This window comes from Varroa destructor, unplaced genomic scaffold, assembly GCF_002443255.2.
Source record: "Varroa destructor unplaced genomic scaffold, Vdes_3.0 BEIS01000002.1, whole genome shotgun sequence".
NCBI lineage: Eukaryota > Metazoa > Arthropoda > Arachnida > Mesostigmata > Varroidae > Varroa > Varroa destructor.
This window is the reverse complement of record NW_019211455.1, coordinates 43,658,322-43,677,728: the sequence shown is the minus strand read 5'-3', so window position 1 is coordinate 43,677,728 and position 19,407 is coordinate 43,658,322. Positions and strand designations below refer to the sequence as shown.

Here is a 19,407-nt window from a genome sequence, read left to right as displayed (position 1 = left end):
ATTTATGTGTCGATAATTGCATGTGCCCCCTTCAACTGTAACCTGACAATAGATTGGCTAAATGCCGCGATCCATTCCAATTTATGCACCAAAACAGTCGGTCAAAAAAGCAGCTGAGCAGATTTATACAGATTCGTCGATTGTATCTTGTAATTAATAGACCCTTATGTATAGCACCTTTAGAAGCTATAACTAGAGCTACTTTGTGGCCCAGCTATTATCTAAGTTTAGTATGCCAGTTCGATTTATAAAAATCAGCAGTAACGGACGATAACCGGGAGACGTATTTGAAAAATTGATGTGATTAGAAAAACATTTAAACTAAATTGGAACTGATAGGTACAGTTAATGTGTTTTTAAACGGCTTCGGCAATGATCATGTTAAAATGGTGACTTCCTCGTAATCAGTCAGCAGAAAAGTAGGTTTACGTATTTAAAAAATACGTACATATATCAGTCATATATGTAGAATTGCTTAGCGAAGGCTAATTTGGTCGTATGAACGGTAATACGCTGCACGTTAAAAAATTACGGCCAGGGTGCGGATTCACGGAAAATAATCGATTCCATTAAATATAAAACTAGATCTCTATATACCAGCGGGTTAATGCACTGAACGTGTGCCTCGAAGTGGGCCAACATTTGCCTTACATATACGTGCCGTTTACTATGAAGGCGACGTTTTACGTCAGACGGATGTGAGGGCCGGGAACCGCTCTTGTAGCTATGCGCCACGAGTACTATCGAGTACCTGGCGGCATGACGGGCTCACGTTCGTTCATAACCGACGAATCAGGACCCTTCACAAACGCACATAAGCATAACAAATGAGACTTGAATTTAAGTTTATGCTTTAAATACATCTAGCTTATATGAAGGAAGGGGAAAAAGGTTTTTCATTGATTTCTGTTTTTTTAGAATCCCCAGGGCAAATCCTCTTTTGAACTGCATAAAGTGCCCAAGAAAAAAGATAACAGTGATAAAGACTCTGCCGGGCCCACAGACCTTTGTTCCGTATCAAGTTGATTAGCATCATTGAAATAGACTTTTCAATACAATTTTCTATCTAAAGCGCGATCTAGTGCTACAGCGTAAAGTTGAAGCACCCGCGATAAAGTGCAATTTTATTCATACTAGATATTAGCACGCATGCTATTATCTCGTGCATAAACAAATTACTCCCTACATGCATTTCATTAACTATTCACCCAAATACTATTTTCACACAAAAAATATACATATATTTTAAAAGTATTTTATCGTAACTTGATGTAAGCACGACTCTTTGTAAAAACACAATAAATATTGACTATGCGGATTAGTTACATATAGGCGCTAGACAAATGAAATTTACCTCTAGTTCAAAATCTTCATTGACAAAAAAAATTGGAAAAATATTGCCTGCATGCGGCAACGTCCATCTCACGTAAAATCTGACCTTATTGTTTCTTGCTAGCTTGTGCATAGGTTATTGTCTGTTTACACATCGTCCGATGATATTTCTCTGTTGAGCGTCGATAACAGATGCGAGTTTCGGTGTTTCACTTAACATCTGCCCTTGCCTTACCTCAACATTCAGAGATTTAAACTTGATCAGGGAGTTCGTCCAGCTCAGGAATGTTACCTACAAAAACTACAACCATTTACGGTCAGAGTCGATCCAACCAGATCGAGAAATTGGCTTACGGATGATTCGATCGTAACCTTCCACCCTCAAGTGGAAATATAACACTTTTATACTCCAGCTTACGAATGGCGTCTGGCTTCTGACTGTTTTGGACTGAATTAATCCGAGTGAGAGGGCGAGCTGGAGTGGTCGAATCTCTCGTTCGAGATACATCACAGTAGGCACATATCATCGGTTTGATACGTATCGCATAGAATTGACGGCTGAAACCGTCAGTAGGCGATGGCCTGGCTATATGGAGTTGTTTCTAATCAATGCTATCGGAGCTGGGGAAAAATTCAAATAAAGAAAAGCTATAGCAAACTGCGGTACTCACTTGCGTCACGTCAGTGTATACGTCAATGATTAACTGGAAGCGCCATAGAAGATTGTCAATTAGTTAGAGCCGAGGCCATAAGAATCCGATAGAGACTGATGACGAGCACGATTTAAATGCGTAGTCATGAAAATAATAAAAAAAAAAATGAAATTTATTGCATTTATGTGAATGTCGAGAAGAAGTTAGCTATTGAGAGTCAGACACTATTGACGGATTCTTCCCCTATATCTGCTTATAGATCATGTTTTCGTTCGTAACATTGCCTTCAACATTGGTTCGTAGAAAAGGCTGAAGAGAAAAAGCTACATGTTATTCCCTTTATAGAATGAATCAAAGAAATTAGATATTTTTAACACAGCCATTGACTTCTTCATATGAACATAAAGTAGAATTTTGTTCAGCATTTAATAAAGCTTTATTATAAATATTCAACAGTACAATCTGGTAATATCCGACGGGTCACGATAACAATTTTGTTGATAAATTACGATTAAATGAGGGGGCAAAATATGCCCTTCATATGAACTAATCAACTGATATACAGTATTTGATTTTTTGTGATTGTAGAACGGGTGAATTGTTTTGCCGGAGAAAACTCAGTTTATCTAGGCAGCGTTCACCGCACAGATGGCCTATGGCAATATCTATAGAAGACGTAAGACGAGTCCACAAATAAAGGAAGAGCCGTGAATTTTTTGTTTGATATCATTTTTTTCATATAGAGCTCTCGTCGACCCCTAGCTAGAACTCCATTTATGCAGTTGAAACAGGTCGTTAACAACATACGGTCCGTTTTATGCTGCTAGAAAGCTTGCCGTAATTAAGCCGTGAGGCGTTACATTGAACTAGAGCAGCGCACAACTAAGACAGACGAATCTGACCTGAAAACTCTACGCATTCTAGCCAATTGTAAGTTGCGAGCCATCGAATATAATTTCACTAAGTTGAACTGTGATAGCCAGTTAGACTGAATAAACTTACCGGCTCAATGCACACATACGCAGTGTCCATCCATTACCCTTTGTTGGCGGACCAATTTCAACGTTTCTATCAACACTACGTATTAGTCGTCGTGCGACCGTCGAATACGTAGCGAAACCCATGTCATCCAAACTCCTTAGCCTGATCTTTTAGGATCATCGGACGCCATCGAAGGTTTCTTGACCTCGAACACATGAAGCTGTTTTGGTCGCCTACTCTTTGTTCAAGCATTACGCGAATGACAGGGCACGCACGGCATTTCCCCTAACGACAAGTTCGTGAAGTGGCCTGCCAAGTGGACAGCATGTGACCAGCTTATAACAAAATTCTACTATATTAAATGAGCGGTAAATCAAATAGTTACAATGCCGTCTTAGATTTTGCATTTGCCCGGTAATTTCAAATGAGACCAGGGACGAAATTCCTTTACTGTAATTGTCCTTAGACAAGTGGAACACACGAATCGATCTCATCTCGTTACCTATAACGACCAGCACGATACGCTGCTCGAATATCTACAAAAAAAGTTTTTCGTTGTTCCCTATCAGCATAAATATTAAGCCTGTTTTTCATCAATAATTAACATACTTCTTCTGTTAATGCTGAATGTATGCTTAGGAAATAAGTGCTTGTTATGACACGCACTTCAAATCGGTGACGGTCAACACGTTTACCTTGGAATCTCGACGTGTGTTGTACGGACGTTATTTTTAACGGTTCCGTTCTGAAAAAAAAAATCATCAAAAAATTAACCGTTATTATAAATGGGTAAAAATACATTTTTTTTTTCAAATTTGCTAAATATGATAAAGAAAGTATTCTAATCCTTTATTTCCGTATGCTGGATCGTGCTGAATTAACCAGTGGGCTCCCAGTTCTAATATCGCCAGGCATATAAACACTGATGCAATAAGTATGTTAGTATTATTATAGCCCCGCAAACAAATCAAACACGCCCTTAAACCGGCGATTATAGCTCACTCGATAATAGCGGAAAGTCCTAATTCAAGTCTGGCCTGTGTTTAATTTTGTTGTGTTTAGCGCCTTGGAAACAACGGCTCGACCAACAGTCGTGTGTGTAGCTATAGCAGGGTTTGCGGTGTCTACAAAAAGCACTCGGAAAGGTTTTTGTCTACAATTGCGCATCGACAGAGCAATGTTTACGGTTGTACCATCGAGGTATAATAGATCGTCCTCGTAGGCAATCAGCATCATATTGGGCCTGTTGGCCATGCTCCCATAGCAGCAATAAGGGTGAAGCTGGATTCGCCCATCAGAAAGCGGCGTTTTGCTATGATATTTATTTCGACAGGGAAGCGTCAGACAACTCTTCGAAGATTTTTATTATTGTACCTGAACGTACAGTGAAATCATATAATTTCGATGAGAATTAGATAATTTATTCCAGCTATATTAGATAATAGATAGAAAATATTAGAAAAAAGACAATTTAATAAAGGTCGTTTGCCAAATCATACGCTGTATGAAAGCAAGCTTTACAACATCAAACTGGGCTAGACGAAGACTCGTTCCCAATTGCAAACAGAATTTGTTGATTTTACTTTTTTTTTTTTTTAAACATTTATACTTGATTCGGACTGCAAAGGAACACTGGCTTTGCAGAGCAGACGTTCTAGTTACTCTGGCTAACTGGCCGTTGTTCTTCTAATTGCTTCTAGGATGATCCATTACACTCAAATCCGTCATTACCTTGACTACATCTCGACTCATGAGCGCCTATGCGCATCTTTGAGTGCCACCTTGGTAACGAAAGTACATGCTCGTAGAGTGCCCGCTGGAAATCCTTTCATTTTCCCACGATTCTGACCTGAAATATACGGATAATGTAGTTAGCAGTGCTTGTCTGTCCTTTTCGTCTGCACACTATATGATGCACACATTTGGTAACGTCCAACTGAAAAGTCAAGATAATGGCCGCCTTAATTCCCTCAACGATAATGGCTAATATGGTTAAGAGTGCAATTTAACTGGGTACAAGAACATGGAATAACTCCATCGGGATGCACCGAATATATCATACAGGATTTTCTGAGATGAATTGTGCATTGGAAGGATTTTTTTGATAAAAAGACGTTAAAAGCGATTTTCTATAAACTTACATGAAACACAATTTTTTCTATAGAAATCTTGCGATGCGGGACGAATCAACCTGAGGGGTTTAATGTTACGGTCAATAATCAGAACAATATAGTAAATTTAGAATATGAGGGTGCTGCTCGTACCGGCGCCATTATTTCCCTTACCTAAGGAAATAAATCTGCAGTACTGTTCAACTTACTCCGTGTGTAACACAGGGTGTTCCCGTAAAACCCTTCTTTTACCTCTTCTTAAAATACGAAAAGCTGATAAATTCTTAATTTTAATTAAATAAGTCCCCATTACAATAGGGGCAAAATAACGCCCTAGGAATTATAGGCTGTTAATTTTTTGGCTAACCGTCAACCTTCATAGCTTTTAACTCTAAAAAAATGTTTCGACTTTTATGCCTGGTACTGTCAAAACGCACTGCTTCAGATGACTGGCTTCCAGCAAGGAATGAAGTCTGTATATGCCCGGTGTTGAACCTGGAGTGCTACATGTCCTGAAGCTCAGTAGGCAAGCGTGTTATCACCACACTTCCTTGCTGGAAGCCAGTCATCTGAAGCAGTGCGTTTTGACAGTACCAGGCATAAAAGTCGTTTATATATAATATATATCGTTTATAGTTGTCTAAAATGTTCGATTAACTCCAACAGATTTTCTCGGTAGTACCTGGCGACCCCACATAAACAGGAATGTTCGTCGATCTGTCACCGCCGCTGTCCGCCTTTGTTTAGCTGGTGTGAATTTTTTGTCATACCACACTGGAACCTGCTGCTTGCGACGCTAGACAGGGATAATTTGAGCTTATCGAAGAAGCTTACTATCTCGTTAGCCCTTCGTGGAGCGCGGAGAAATTGGAACATAGCCTACGCTTGTTTAAATTGCAATAGCGAGCCACTGTCTTTGCCCATGGTTCACCGCTTATGCATATGCCCCTCGTAACGAGCCTTTACTCAGCGTCAGTTTTGAATAATGGGATTTATAACGCTGCGCTTTAAAAAAAAATAGAAATTTAATCCAATCACCTTGTATTTTCGAATAAGTAACATGTATTTCTGTTGCACAGAGAAAGCTAAACCACCAGGCGGCTAATATATCCTTCTTTGACATATATATAACTTCCTTTGGCAGCTATAACAGAAGTCAAACAAGATTAAAGGTTTGAAAAGCTTTGATCATCAATAATATTATGTACGTCAGTTCAGATCGTTCGTTAAGAGGATTTTTAATAATATTTTATATTATATGCATGTTTATTATGCCACTATAGTTAAAAAAAAAATTATAAATGATCTGATGTCGTACTCGACTTATTTGAAAAGGTGACGATGATCAACGGGTCGGAGACTCTCTGTGAGGCAAAGCGGGGGATCCTCGACGAGTTCCACGCAAAAAGCTCCACATTTTTTAGAATGGCTTAAAAAATCTTTTTTTTTTTTAAGTCAGATATTAACAAATATATTGAAAAAAAATATCAGTCTTCAGTATCAGGTCGTCTAGATGTGGTCCATGAGCGCCGAATACTTTTGAAACTTTTTCGTTTTTTTACAGCTTTTGGCCTGTGATTAGCCCAAAATTTGATTACGTTGGAAATTTTTGTATGCGGCGACACTTTTTTCTACCAGCATTGCTGGACGCACGATTACTACTACGAAGTTATTGGCGAATTGAAAAGGGAGAGAGGTCCAGCTTTAGGTATCGTGCACTAATGCTATAAGGCATAAACCTACCTTTTCCTACCAAGGTTCCAAATGGCCTAAGAACGAAGAAGAAGATCAAGAACCCACATCCTTAGTCAGGAACGTGAACGGAAGAGAGCCCTGATCTTTTTTCGTACTATGTGGAATATACTAAATAGAAACTAATCTATAAATAAAGTGACCGAATTATTTTATTGATGATCTTTCAATAGAACGGTCACAAGTGTGAGACAGAAATAATTATACCCTTATATCTATTAAAAAAGTATCTTTTTATCATCTATACACACACTTTGGATTAGATTTAGCAGTTAAACAAAAAAAGAATCTTGCCTTAAATACTTTGCCACACAACAATTAGTGATAAAATAGAAGCATAATAACAGCTGAGCACATGAGTCAATAATTTAAGAAATGAAAACCATACGCAGCAACATGTACACGCAGAGTTTTCCAATAAACAGTAAAGATAATAACGGGGAAAAGGCTGATTAAAAAAATACAGACATTTTTCGGGAATCATTTCGGGATCATTGTATTCTATCGAAAGGAACTGTCAGACACACCCGTCTTGCAACGATATCGACAAACGGCGCACCTTAACATAGTTCAAATTAGAGAACCAATCAACGCTAGACGTCGAACCGGTAAAATATCTGGATGACATCTAGAAAGTACCGTCTGGTGATAGTTGGCCAGGAAAGTCGGAGCAATGTCTGAAGCAAAGTCAACTAATACAAGTACCTTTGTTCATCAGTCAAATAATCATGGATATCAGACACATAAAAGATATTTTTACGATACGTATGCATGTGATGTAAGCCCGTCAGAAAGCAGCTGCTCATAGGTCCTCAGGTAGCTATGTGTAGCTGTGCATTAGTGCTCCATGGATCCGATACACATGTATAGATAACGGTACACAGAACGACATATAAGAACGCCAACAAAATGACTTTCTTGAAACACGTTTAATACATGTCCTTGACCTAGAGCACCTCAGAGCGTTGCAACCAGGCCGGATCTCGAGTCTCTTAGATACAACTACGCGTGTTTTCTCTCGGCCATGTAGAATGGCAATCCTCGGCTATGTACTTCCTGTGCATTAGTAGAATGCTGCTCGTTGCCGAGATTCTTTCTTTATTAGATAGGCTTCTGTGAGAGTCGTTTTGCGCGTTAGCCCTCCCTTAGCTTGGCCGTCATCGGAACAAAAACGACTGTTTCTAACTTAAATGAATCGTATAAAAGCTAAATAGCGTGTCCGGTCAGAATTAGAGTTGATCGAAGAGTTGATATCAGGCACAGAGTTACAAATGACAACCCGCAACGAAACGTGCTTACAAATCTGAAGCACCGTTGGTTCGACTCGACGACAATGCCGGTCTCAGAATCAATCACCTGTTTCTTAATTACTGTTCTATATACCAGTACGCAATATATAATTAATTGTTTTCACGACGAGTGTAGTTAACTTTAAAAACGGACGCCATGACAAGTGTATTTGCTAACCGGGTCTACTAAACGTTCTCTAGTTTTTCTATTTAATTACAACAACATTATTTCTACAATAGCTAAAAAAAAAATGGATGTTTGTCAAAATTTGCTACAATTTAGACCTTTCGCAAATCTAGCATACATCCTGTGAAGAAAGAATATATATATTTTAAAAAAAAGCACATTGTTAGTAATAGTTGTGCGCTCATTTCTCAGGGAAGCTTATGTTTCATTTGTTCAGTGACATGCTCTATCGTGACTGCGCAATGGGGTCTTTCGTCGAATCGTTTCTAGGCCCAGGCTTATAATAACACTATAAAGTTAATTAATTGAATATACCTTGATATCGAAAAAAAAACTCTATTAATTACTACTTGTAGGCCGCCCTGTGAAATTTAATAAGCTTATTTTTCTTTAAACGTTCGGCATCATAATGATTTCTTACTTATTGTGACTATATTTTAGCAACGTTTTCAGCTGGCTATGTCGGAATTTAGTTATTTAATTAGGCTACAAGCTGGACTTTGACATGTCGTTTAGCTTTGTCGTGGTAAACATAAAAATCAGGCTTAAGTATTAAGACGTAGTACTTATGATAAAATATGTAACATAAAATAATAACGGACAAGCTTGCAAAGCAGAGGAAATGAAGTCACAATAAATAGACCATCAAACGCGAATTCGGCTGACTTTGAAATTGAGTACCTTTTTAACTAGGAAAGTCAGCTGATAAATATTCCAGCCTTTTTAGAAATCTGTGAATAAAAACCAGATTAGGTAATTGTAGGCGAAACAAGTTCAAACGAAAAAATAACATGTAATCTTAAAAATCAGTGCTCAGTGGCCAAATTTTTGTTCCTCAAAGGCTGCGGAAATTCATCGGAGATTCGTTGAGACATTAGGCAAAGGGGCCTCACGGCGCAATATGGCGCAAACGGTTTCAAAAACCGAAATTAGTCACCGAAAACCGAAAATAGACGAGTAGATGTCAAGTCTCGATCAACAAAAATACACAGCCGCAATCGAGAAAGCTATTCATGAGAGTTTAAGGCTTCTATTGGCCAAAACAGCCATTTCATCCGTAACGTGTCGTATAATTTCAACCTAAATAGTTAAAATTTGGAAACTGAGGGAAAAAATAAGTGCCTCGTGAAGATATGCCCGGCCAGTTGACAATGCCCGTGATGTGTCCCACGTGCAATGTGCGGAATTTCAATTCACGAAAATCTCGCCGGATGCATCCGGTCGCTATAGACGAGGCACAGTTCAGTCTCTACCATCAATCGGACAGAAATTAGGTAAGAGAATGACGCCGCCTTGGAGGAAAATCGAGTTCAAGGGTAGCGTCGGGTAAATTCGAACACTGGATGACGGTAGTATTCACAATGGACATCAAGGGCATCTGAAGCTATAAGAAACTCGGCAAGAATAAAGCAATGGGTACAGCTTGCTATCTCGAGTCCCTCCAGGGACTCATAGGCCGCTGACCCGGTATTCGAAAGGATGATACAGGATGATAACGGTAGATCTCATCGCCATGCCTCAGTCACCCTTTGTATTAAGTAGAGGAATATGGAACGTTGACTTCAATCCGCTCATGTTTTCCAATCTGACCCGGTGTGATTACCAGGCTGCTAGTCTCTTAAAAAGCCCGATTTCTAAACAACTTGTATATCTTAGCGCCGGTTTACTTCGAAAAATCATTGATAGAAATCTTACGTACAGGAAGGCGAATGGCAGAGCGTTGAGAAAAGTTTGCAAGAAATAAAAAGGATATATCTAAGACAAATTAAAAACAAAACTTCCTTAAAAGCTATCGCCCTTATAACAGCTTAATGTAATTCATCCCAAATATAGTTATATTCAATAGTAATAACTACTTTAAATTCAATAACTGATGTCGTTGTCACTCATTGTGTACCAGCACCTCCCCTATCGACAATATATACAAATGGATCCTAATTGCACCTTTGAGCTAGACTAAGATCTTTAGACGAAAATCAGTAGTCTTAAGAAAATCTGAAAATCATTGACCGTTTTCTTTATTACTAGATTTATTAGCTTTGAAGGCGCTCAAAACATCACCACGCAGAAACCTATGAAGCTTCTGCTTAGTCGACCAGTCATTGGCTCTCTTCAAAGCTTCGCAAACTAATCGATAAAATCTTATTATTGTGTGGCCTTTTCAAGTAGAATCTTCACAGCAAGATCTCTAGCCTTATCCGTTGCTCAACTTAACGGTCTGCTTTTAATGAATATGTATAATGAACATTATCAATCTTAGAAAGCATAGCAGTGCAACGACATTACAATAATTCAATTACCTCTAGACCCAAGCAGATTTTCACGTAACCCTGGGCTGAAGCAGACGACCCATTATTCGATCAGTTGGTTCGGGTCTAACGGTCGTCCATATCCAGCTGTGTAACCCACCAATTGGCATCGAGAATGCTCTTCTCCATAGTGTTTGGCTTGGTTCCCGTCCGCGAAAATGCACATTTAAGCTTTCAGGTTTATTCTTCTCGTTCGCTCATCCCGCCCTTTCACCTGAGCGCTCCGACAACCACGGTTGTGTGTGCCACGTGTTTCATATATGTATTGGTATACTGTCTAACTTGCTGTCATACAGTCAAGCAATAGAGCAGGTTTGCAACCGCAGCGTGTGCAGGCGTTTTTAAAGGTTGTTTGCAGGACGCCTTTAAAGGTTTATGCGCTCTTGCTGTGCTTGCGAGCTACACATGATAAAGTTAATGCGACGACGTCTTTCAGCTATGTTCTGTATTATTTAAAAGCGAACTTATTGCCTAATAAGTTATATAGATACGAGTGATTTACTTAGCTGATACAGATGAAAAGCAGAAGTGCCTCAGTTTCACATATTGAGTACCTAACGTAATAGGTTGGCTCCGTGCTTCTTTTTACTACGACTCGATTACGTTACTTCATATTGCTTGCGATTTGTTCACAATGGCTTGTGAAGTGGCCAACGGCAAACCAGCAAAAGTTTGTCGTCGTCATTAAGCGGATGTCTACCTGTGAAATGGACTCGATACCCGCCCACGTCCTACTCACGTTTCCCCCTATGTGCTCTCAAACACTCGCCTGTTACTCCCTCTACCCCTATGCTTCCAACTGCTATTGACACCCCATCTAACGGATCCGTCAATATGAAGCACGACTTGTTCTAGCCACTTTTCTCCTATCACGACCGTCCCCCTGCCAGCTCGTACAGACCAATGGTGGTTAGTTGCTCTTTAGCGAAACGCACACAATATACAATAGCAGATGCACTTGGGCCTGTGCTCTACCAGGCGCGTGGACTTCACCTTCGAAACCGGAGCGGCCTCTCGGCACCGCCGTTCGCTCTACTTCAATTCCTCTCTCCCTGTTTCTCGGAGGTTGAAACTCTGGATAGGAGATCATTTCGAACTCCAACGGTTTTCGCCACCCACCTGCGCGCCCCTCTCGCGCCAGCTTAGCTAGGCGCTCACCGTTGGGAGCCAATGACTGTTGATGGACCCGCGTGGACGGAGTACTCACCAGTACGTGGGTAACCCCAACTGTTCCCCTGGCACCCTCCATATCGGATTCTGGCTCTAGTCTCACCTTTGGGCGGTGACGACGCCTCACGCCGCTACGAGGTTATCAATGTAGAGGATGTTTGAGATAAACGACGTACAGAACAGAGCTAGAACAAAAAAATGGCATGTTGCGGGTAGTGATAACGAAAAGGGCGTATTGTTCTGCTTAGCAAATACATCATGAAAAATGACAAAATTAAATGTTCTTTTATTTTTTTTTCAGTGAACACGCGTACGCGACTAAGATACAGGTAAAAAGAATATCTAAATATTATACTGTCCTAAGTCATTGCAAAAAGCAAATATTAGCCTTGCACCACGATAGGCCTTACACCAACTGCAGACAGCCATACTCCCTTTGATGATGTCCGCTACCCTCATAACAGGGAGCAAGTCGTACGCAGCTTTTTTTTGAGTGCATTCTAACGGTCCTTTTCGTACTCACGATGGCGGTGTTCACTGCTTTCCTGTAACTGGTGTTTGTATTGGCGGGCGACCCTAGAGATTTTACTTCATCGTCTTCTCTCCCGCTTTCTCTGACTCTTGCAGTCGTCCCATCACTTGCTCTGATGGCTGATGACCAGTTCAGTCAGTCTGATCGCGTGGCGACGGTTGTGGAGGCGGAGCGGCCTTAGACCGATAGGGCGCCACGATCAGCGAAGCTACCGATGAGGGCCATCCGATGCCAGTGCACTGTGTGCGCGGTTAGCCGACTAGAGCTAGGGGCGGCGAGCTCGGCAAGTCTTCGTCAATCCTGCTACACTTGGCTCGACGTGCCATTTCTAGCTTTTATTCCCCCTCGATCGTTCTCTCTTCCACGGTCTTCGTCGCTAAGCGTTTTGCGGGAGATTCGAGGAGAAACTCCGGCGCCAGTGCACATTAGCAGACGACAGTGGCCAGGCAATGTTCAACCCAATTCTGAATCGTGCAACGAAGCGTGAACAACCGCCTCACAACGGTGCACATAGCCAGAGAGACATTCAATCGCGGGCTGTGTGTAGCACTTATGGTGTCGCTGGCGACCGTTAGGGGTTCTGGTCATCGACCACTGAGGACTGCGCACCTCTTTAAACAACTTTAGAACAATAGCAAAGGTGCTTCCAAGTAAGGTGGATGTGACTGGACAAACTGATGTGCATTAGCGCGCACGGTTACGGATGAGGTTAATGAGGCCGTGCAGGATAGCGGTTGGAATCTTTGGCGGGACAGGAAATCGGAAGTGAGCGAGAATAGTCAAAACAGAAGGTACTCCTATAAAGAGTATGTGAAGACGTATGCGTATTGTTAGAAAAGCTAAACTCTGTCGGGGTCTCTAACGTAGTGTCTTATAATTCGCACAGGTCGATAGAAGACGGATAAGTAATCTACGGTGAAGCTAGTCATTGAGGCTAGGCGATTTTAGGTAATATATGCAAATTCGTGGGCAAATAGATTCTTAGGGTTACACGTCTAATATCGACAGATATTACGCTAGTATAACTAATATCAATAAATATAATAAGCTGACTCGTGGACTGCACCACGCACGAAAAGATCTTATGGCCAAGTCATTAGAGGTTGATGACAAGTCAACAAAAACTGCCAATTTCAGATGGCAATATTAGAAAAAAATAACTTTCATTTACTTATGGCAGTATTGTGTGAGAGGTTTTAATTTCTATATCTCTGTTTTTTTCTTATAAATTTATTAAACAAGTCAATAAAGCTCTGCTACGAAGAATAATTTTTCTCCCGAGCGGAATATCCATTTACCAATGATATAATGAACACCCGGGGAGATTACACCTTAGAAAACTATGTTTATTTAAAGCAAAATGGCGTTTTTAAGAAGAAAAAACTAGAATCTGTCCACGGATGTGATTCAGTCGATTCGCCACGAGAACTGGTTAAAACAGCTAGCCTTAAGTAAAAAAATCCGAAACCCCTAAAATCATTTCCTTTCACTTAAAAGTCTAGCTCGACTGATCTGGGACTTCCATTCCTAACAGATCTATGAGAGCGCGTGGTAATTTTATGCTATGGCAATTATTTGCCAACGCTAGAAAAAAAACCAGCGGTTCCCATGGCTACATGGCAAGGGTATGTTTACGAACCAATAAGACCACACTTCTTCTACGAAATGTTGTCGTATATTGATCGTTATTATTTTTTTCAATAGAAAAATGAATTCGATTAAGCTTCCCGAATAACATTTCTCATCTAAAATTGCTCGTAAGCAGTTGGTCCATTTCGAGGATAGAGGAAAAATACGAAGTTTGCAAAAAGTAACTTTCAGACATGTCACAGCGATAGCAAGGTTATCAATTTATCAGATCAGATCTGGGTGTACGTATCTACTAAAAATACATAGAACTGAGGCTAATTTATTGATTTTTCAACATGTTAGTTGTTGCACCTGTAAACATTGTTGCTATCTGGTTCATAGTTATTGCCATATATGTAAAGCAGCGGCTTGAACGGCTGTATTCGTTTTCTTGTATGGGACCTTTTAACCTTAGCGGTATCTCCTTTTTTGAGCCTTCAATAATAAGCACATAGCCACATTAAAAACCGCACAACATTAAACAGCCACAATATACGTAGCTATTATATAATTAAAGAGATATTATATATTACTGTCGAATTTGTATACATATGAATAAATCTTTTATAATAAACTTTATTATAAAGATCGATTTCTAATTTTTTTTTTAGCGAAAAAAATATAGGAACGAATACCCTACTTTACTTATGACCTTCTGTGTTAGGCGAATGATAGAAGGTCATAAGTAAAGGTTAACGCCGTTCTTAACTGAAAGCTGAGAGCTATAGACAATTGAACGGAAAAACGGACAAAAAAAATACAACATCTAATAATTCCTTCTGTCATAGCTATCGTGGTTTAATTGAATTTACCGGTCTTTCTTGTTTTGCACAAAAAATAGACACGTATCATGTAAGTTACGTCATGTAAACTATCATCTTATATCTCTTATGCAAAAGCGTATAGAACCACGGCCGTTCTACTACAGGCAAGCAGCTGCCATCTGTCGACACTGGGAAAAGGTTAGACTATACGAGATCGCCGAGGTCACGCGCCTGGCTCACCTTGCGCCTGAGTGTTCGAAGCTGCCATTAGTACAGCTTTCAGATGCTCGAACGCGTCTTTCTAAGCACAACTTTCTAGAAAGACGTTCGGGATGGTTGACGCAGACAGCTGATGCATGGCCCGGTGCAAGATCAAGGCAAAAAACCCAATTTGAGCTACAGCCAAGCATAATCCCAAAGTATACGTTGCTGGGTTTCGATATAGGTTCACGAATTCTACGACACTGCAAAAGCACGGGACGTACAATAACACAGTTCTCCGAGCAAAACAGGGTAAAGAAAATGCGCCGTATACAGTGCTTGCCGAAAGTAGTCGCTTATTTTACCGTGTAAAACATAGATAGGACCCCAAATGAAGTGCAAGAAGCATTATTTAGTGGCCCCGCTAAATACAAAACAGTAATAAGCTGCCATTAGACAGCCTCCTAGGCTAACAGATCTAAGTACACAGTAGAATGAGAAATAACTTTGATTGTCAATATAAACTACATTTGCTTTCAACGGCTGTCAGTATCATTATCCTCGCAATGGGTAACTGTAAAGACCGCTTCCAATGTTTTGGCGCAGCATGTGGTCTGCCCAATTGCGCTGTAAACTTATTTTAGGAACCCAAGAACTAATCCGTGGCTGATGATAGACTCCAACTTTTCACGGTTGCGTATCCGACTCTCTATCCGTTCTAACGATTAAATATAACTGTTTAAGTAAACAGTATTAACATTCATTTCGGTAGTCTATAGTTCTTGGTCCTAATCGTTTGAGTAAATTATAAGTGTATATTGACCTTCCCTGAAAATACACGTGTTACCAGCGTCTCTCTTAGCCTCAATGCTTTTTTATTAACCTTGTTTTATACGTCACTAGTACTTCATTCGCCAGCCATCTGCCTTCCTTATTGAGTCCCGTTATTTGACAAATGATCCAAAATCATGATAGCTGAAGATTCATAAGAAGCCAGTCTGTCACGCTTTATCTTCTGGTTACAGCCGCATCTCTATGCCCACCATATGACCAATACGCTGTGCGCAGTACGTCCTCTAGCAGTTCAGGCAGAACTGGAACTCACCAATACTCTGACAAAGCTTTGCCAATAGCCCTGGATCATGGTGAAGTATCGAGATGAATTGATCTAACGTCCACATTCGTTTACTACTCAATTACCTCCTGCGTCATTTTGATGATACGCTTTTCTTCCCTTGAAAGTTTCTCCTTGCCGCTCATTACACGTCCATTAGGCACGTGTGCCATTGTCAGTAGCCGAAGTATGAACTTTGTCTATAATGGATTAGGGCGCCTTCTTGACTCCTAATGGCTGCCTCGTTCCTTCACCGGCTTAATACCTCCCTAGCCTTATACCTAGCAAAAGTCTAAAACCACGTACAGAATGCAACAGATTTCGATAGCTACCGTCAACAGTGAACGAACAGCTGACCCCGGTGACGATTGTCCAGAACCACTCTTTTTGTTTTCTCCTTCGTAGTTGCCGGTTAACCTGAGCCGCACCATTCCTATTACCGCGATGGCTCGTCCCCAACGATTCGTCGAGAACCCCCGTTGATCTTCTGTCCAGTCGCCTGTTGGAATCCGATACATGTGTCAGTACAACTCGATTTGTATGGTCACTTCAAGCCATGTTGGTGTCAGTACATCAGCGGCAAAGATGGTACCAAGCGCTGTGACGTTCGTGGCCCACACGGCCTCTACTGGCGTTCGACTTGATACCGAACCATAAACAAGTCCTTCCGGTGCGTCATCCTTTAAGACCAGGCCCGTTCGGTCTAACCGGTTCAGCAACGAATGGTGCCGTGCCGTACACTAATCGCCAGATCGCTTGCGAGCCGCGAGACTAATTCGCGATGACCTGCTCCTATCGATCTACGGCGTCAGCGCCATGAACACTGAGATGGCACAATAACGGCTCAGATCTAGGGCACAACAAACACCGAACAGTCTATGTCAGATATGAGAACAGGAGGCTGCTGTCGATCTGTCGGTTTGCTTGCTAAAGCTTGCTGACACGAACGGTTCGGCTGAGTGTCAGAGGACAACCGGTTCCTCGACAACAGGCGCGGAGCGCTGGAGCACTAGTCGAGGCCCGACTGACTCCGAATGGGGCTGCAGCAAGCAGCACGAGCCAATACTCGATTCGAACCCGCTATAACTCGATGCCGGCCGTTACTACAAAGGTGTAGAACGACAAGCGGTATGCAGATATTGCTTCTACCAGTAGTCAAGCTGCCTGTCATAGGGAGGAGTTCGGCGATAACTTACCGGTTGGTGGCATTATAGGTAGAGAGCACATTTTAGCTTGATGGCGCTGCTACTACTGGGGTTTCGATGCATCAGTAGTAAGTTAAAGCATAGAGCCCTAGGCATAAGCGAAGCTCCGATTCGTCCACCAGCACCGTCTTGGCCTGGCGGTACGCGGACCCCACGGCAGCGGGACATCTGCTGCCCACACGCAGCCTACATCGTCGCACATCCATGCAAACAGAGTCGAAGGCAAGTACTCGAAACACTTGAGTGAAAATTCAAAAAGCGCGCGCGCTTTCTGAAAGACAAAAGGGAGAAAGTGAAAGGGCAGCGCCGCCTGGAGGAGAGGAGAGGCGGGAGAGAAGCAATGAAGTAAATGACAAAAATAGTAGTGGTTCATAGCGAGAAACTGGCGACCGGTGTTTGATTTTAGAGTATTGCTGATGCAAATCTGAAGTGCCCTGTATTTTTCTAATTGTTTGCACAAGAAATAAAAGATGGAAGCATCAATGATCTAGGTTGTTGGGGGAACAGGCGATTAGTTCAGCCCGAAAGCCTTAGCCTTAGCCAGGAATACACATTTACTTAACACTTAATCTATGACGTATCATCGTCGTTCACGGTTGATGTTCAGATGGCTAATCATGTATTTTATGATGTTCGTGACGTGACCTTAAGTTTAAACAGATACCCAGTCCAATCAATATTAATGTCGATTAAGCACGCATTTCCTATAAGAGGCTTTGATCGCCTCAAAAAGCTCTGTAATAATTTTTAAAAATGACGACTTTGGCATCGAGGCGTCTTCCAAGTCAGATTACGTCCGATCTGAAAGAAGAAATGAACTCTTGCTATTATGAGCCTTTGTAGTTTCACTAGTTAAACCTTTAATTAACCTTAATTTTACTCTTAATATGTTACGCTGATAAATCAAGTGAACTTTTAGCGGGATCTTTGCCTACATGATGGTAAGTCTACTTTCCTACCTATTTCCTTTGATTTCTAGTGTTATTTTTTTAACCTGTTTTTTAGCCATTGATTTATATCCAGACTTAGTTAGCAAAGTTAGCTTTTCCGTACTGTCTCATTCATTCTATGATACATATCAGGGGCCTGCATTCACGCAAATATTCAATTTTTTCGATTGTGCCGCCTCTTTTTTTCATTGTTTTGACGACAACCAGTTTGAACAATAGGAACCAATTTTCGCGTCAGGCTTTAACAGAGAACGAAGGCAAACACGCACACATTTCTACCATGCAGATGTCCTGAATTTTCATCTACAATACAGCTGCTACTGGTGGTAGTATTGGGCTTACAACGAATCTATAGTAGAAAACAATCGGATATTATTTGAGCTGGCGTCTGTTATTTATCCGATTAGATATAGGCTTTTGTTAGTACGTCAATTCGTGGACTGCTTTTGTGTGTGTAGAAGCCAACAGACAGCTCAGAACAATAGGAGTCTGCTTACGAGAGGAGTAGCGTCCGAAGTGAAGACGTCATAGAGTTGAAACCGATATTTACGCGAGAGATTTGCGCTCGTATCGAGAAGCGGTAATGCGGTAATCAAGGCTATCTGCCCTAACCATTCGATTTGGTGCCAGACAGTCGCTTCACCGCGAAGCTTCCCTTTACAAATATGATATACTCAGTAGGTGGGGGAGGATGGGGGAGAGGGGCAGATGTCCCAACGGCGTTTAACGTCAACCACGTACGTAACCCGTAATGTCTGTTTTTGAGTGTGAAATACGCCTAGCGTCATGTTTTACTTATGAAGGTCACCAGCACAGTAACAACTGAAAACGGCATCAAGTTAATGGAAACTGAACGTGGTGGCAGGAGACGCGTACGTTAGAACCCAAGAGCGTCTGACGAACTCGCCGGCTAGACGCTTCAGATCGTTCGAACGTTAACGGAGAGGACTGTGCCATTCTAAACATCAGCAGGTACGCCCTTTACTGCGTTCGGGCTAATGACACGGAGCGAACTATAGAAAGTCCGTTGATAAGTAGAATGAACGAAATCGACTTAGATGCAGACGCCGATCGGCACCACAAGAACTCTTTGATCTATACACTATCTTTGTCAAAAGAAAGGAAGGACGGATTTTGCCGCTAGCGGCGAGCTGTAGATAAAGGTAACAGAAACCCAGTGATTTACATACGCAGTCGATCGAAACATACTGAAATGTATATATATACA

The 19,407-nt window shown here is 41.3% G+C and overlaps 1 long non-coding RNA gene across 1 annotated transcript; it reads right to left on the bottom strand.

The window, feature by feature from the left end:
- Nucleotides 1–2,338: 2,338 nt before the first annotated feature.
- On the bottom strand, nt 2,339–17,456 carry LOC147757854 (uncharacterized). The gene is made up of 5 exons (XR_015321274.1): nt 17,221–17,456; nt 16,357–16,523; nt 4,698–4,815; nt 3,662–3,711; nt 2,339–3,275 (listed from the first exon to the last, which is right to left on the bottom strand). It is a non-coding gene; the product is annotated as an uncharacterized LOC147757854 (long non-coding RNA).
- Nucleotides 17,457–19,407: the final 1,951 nt, after the last annotated feature.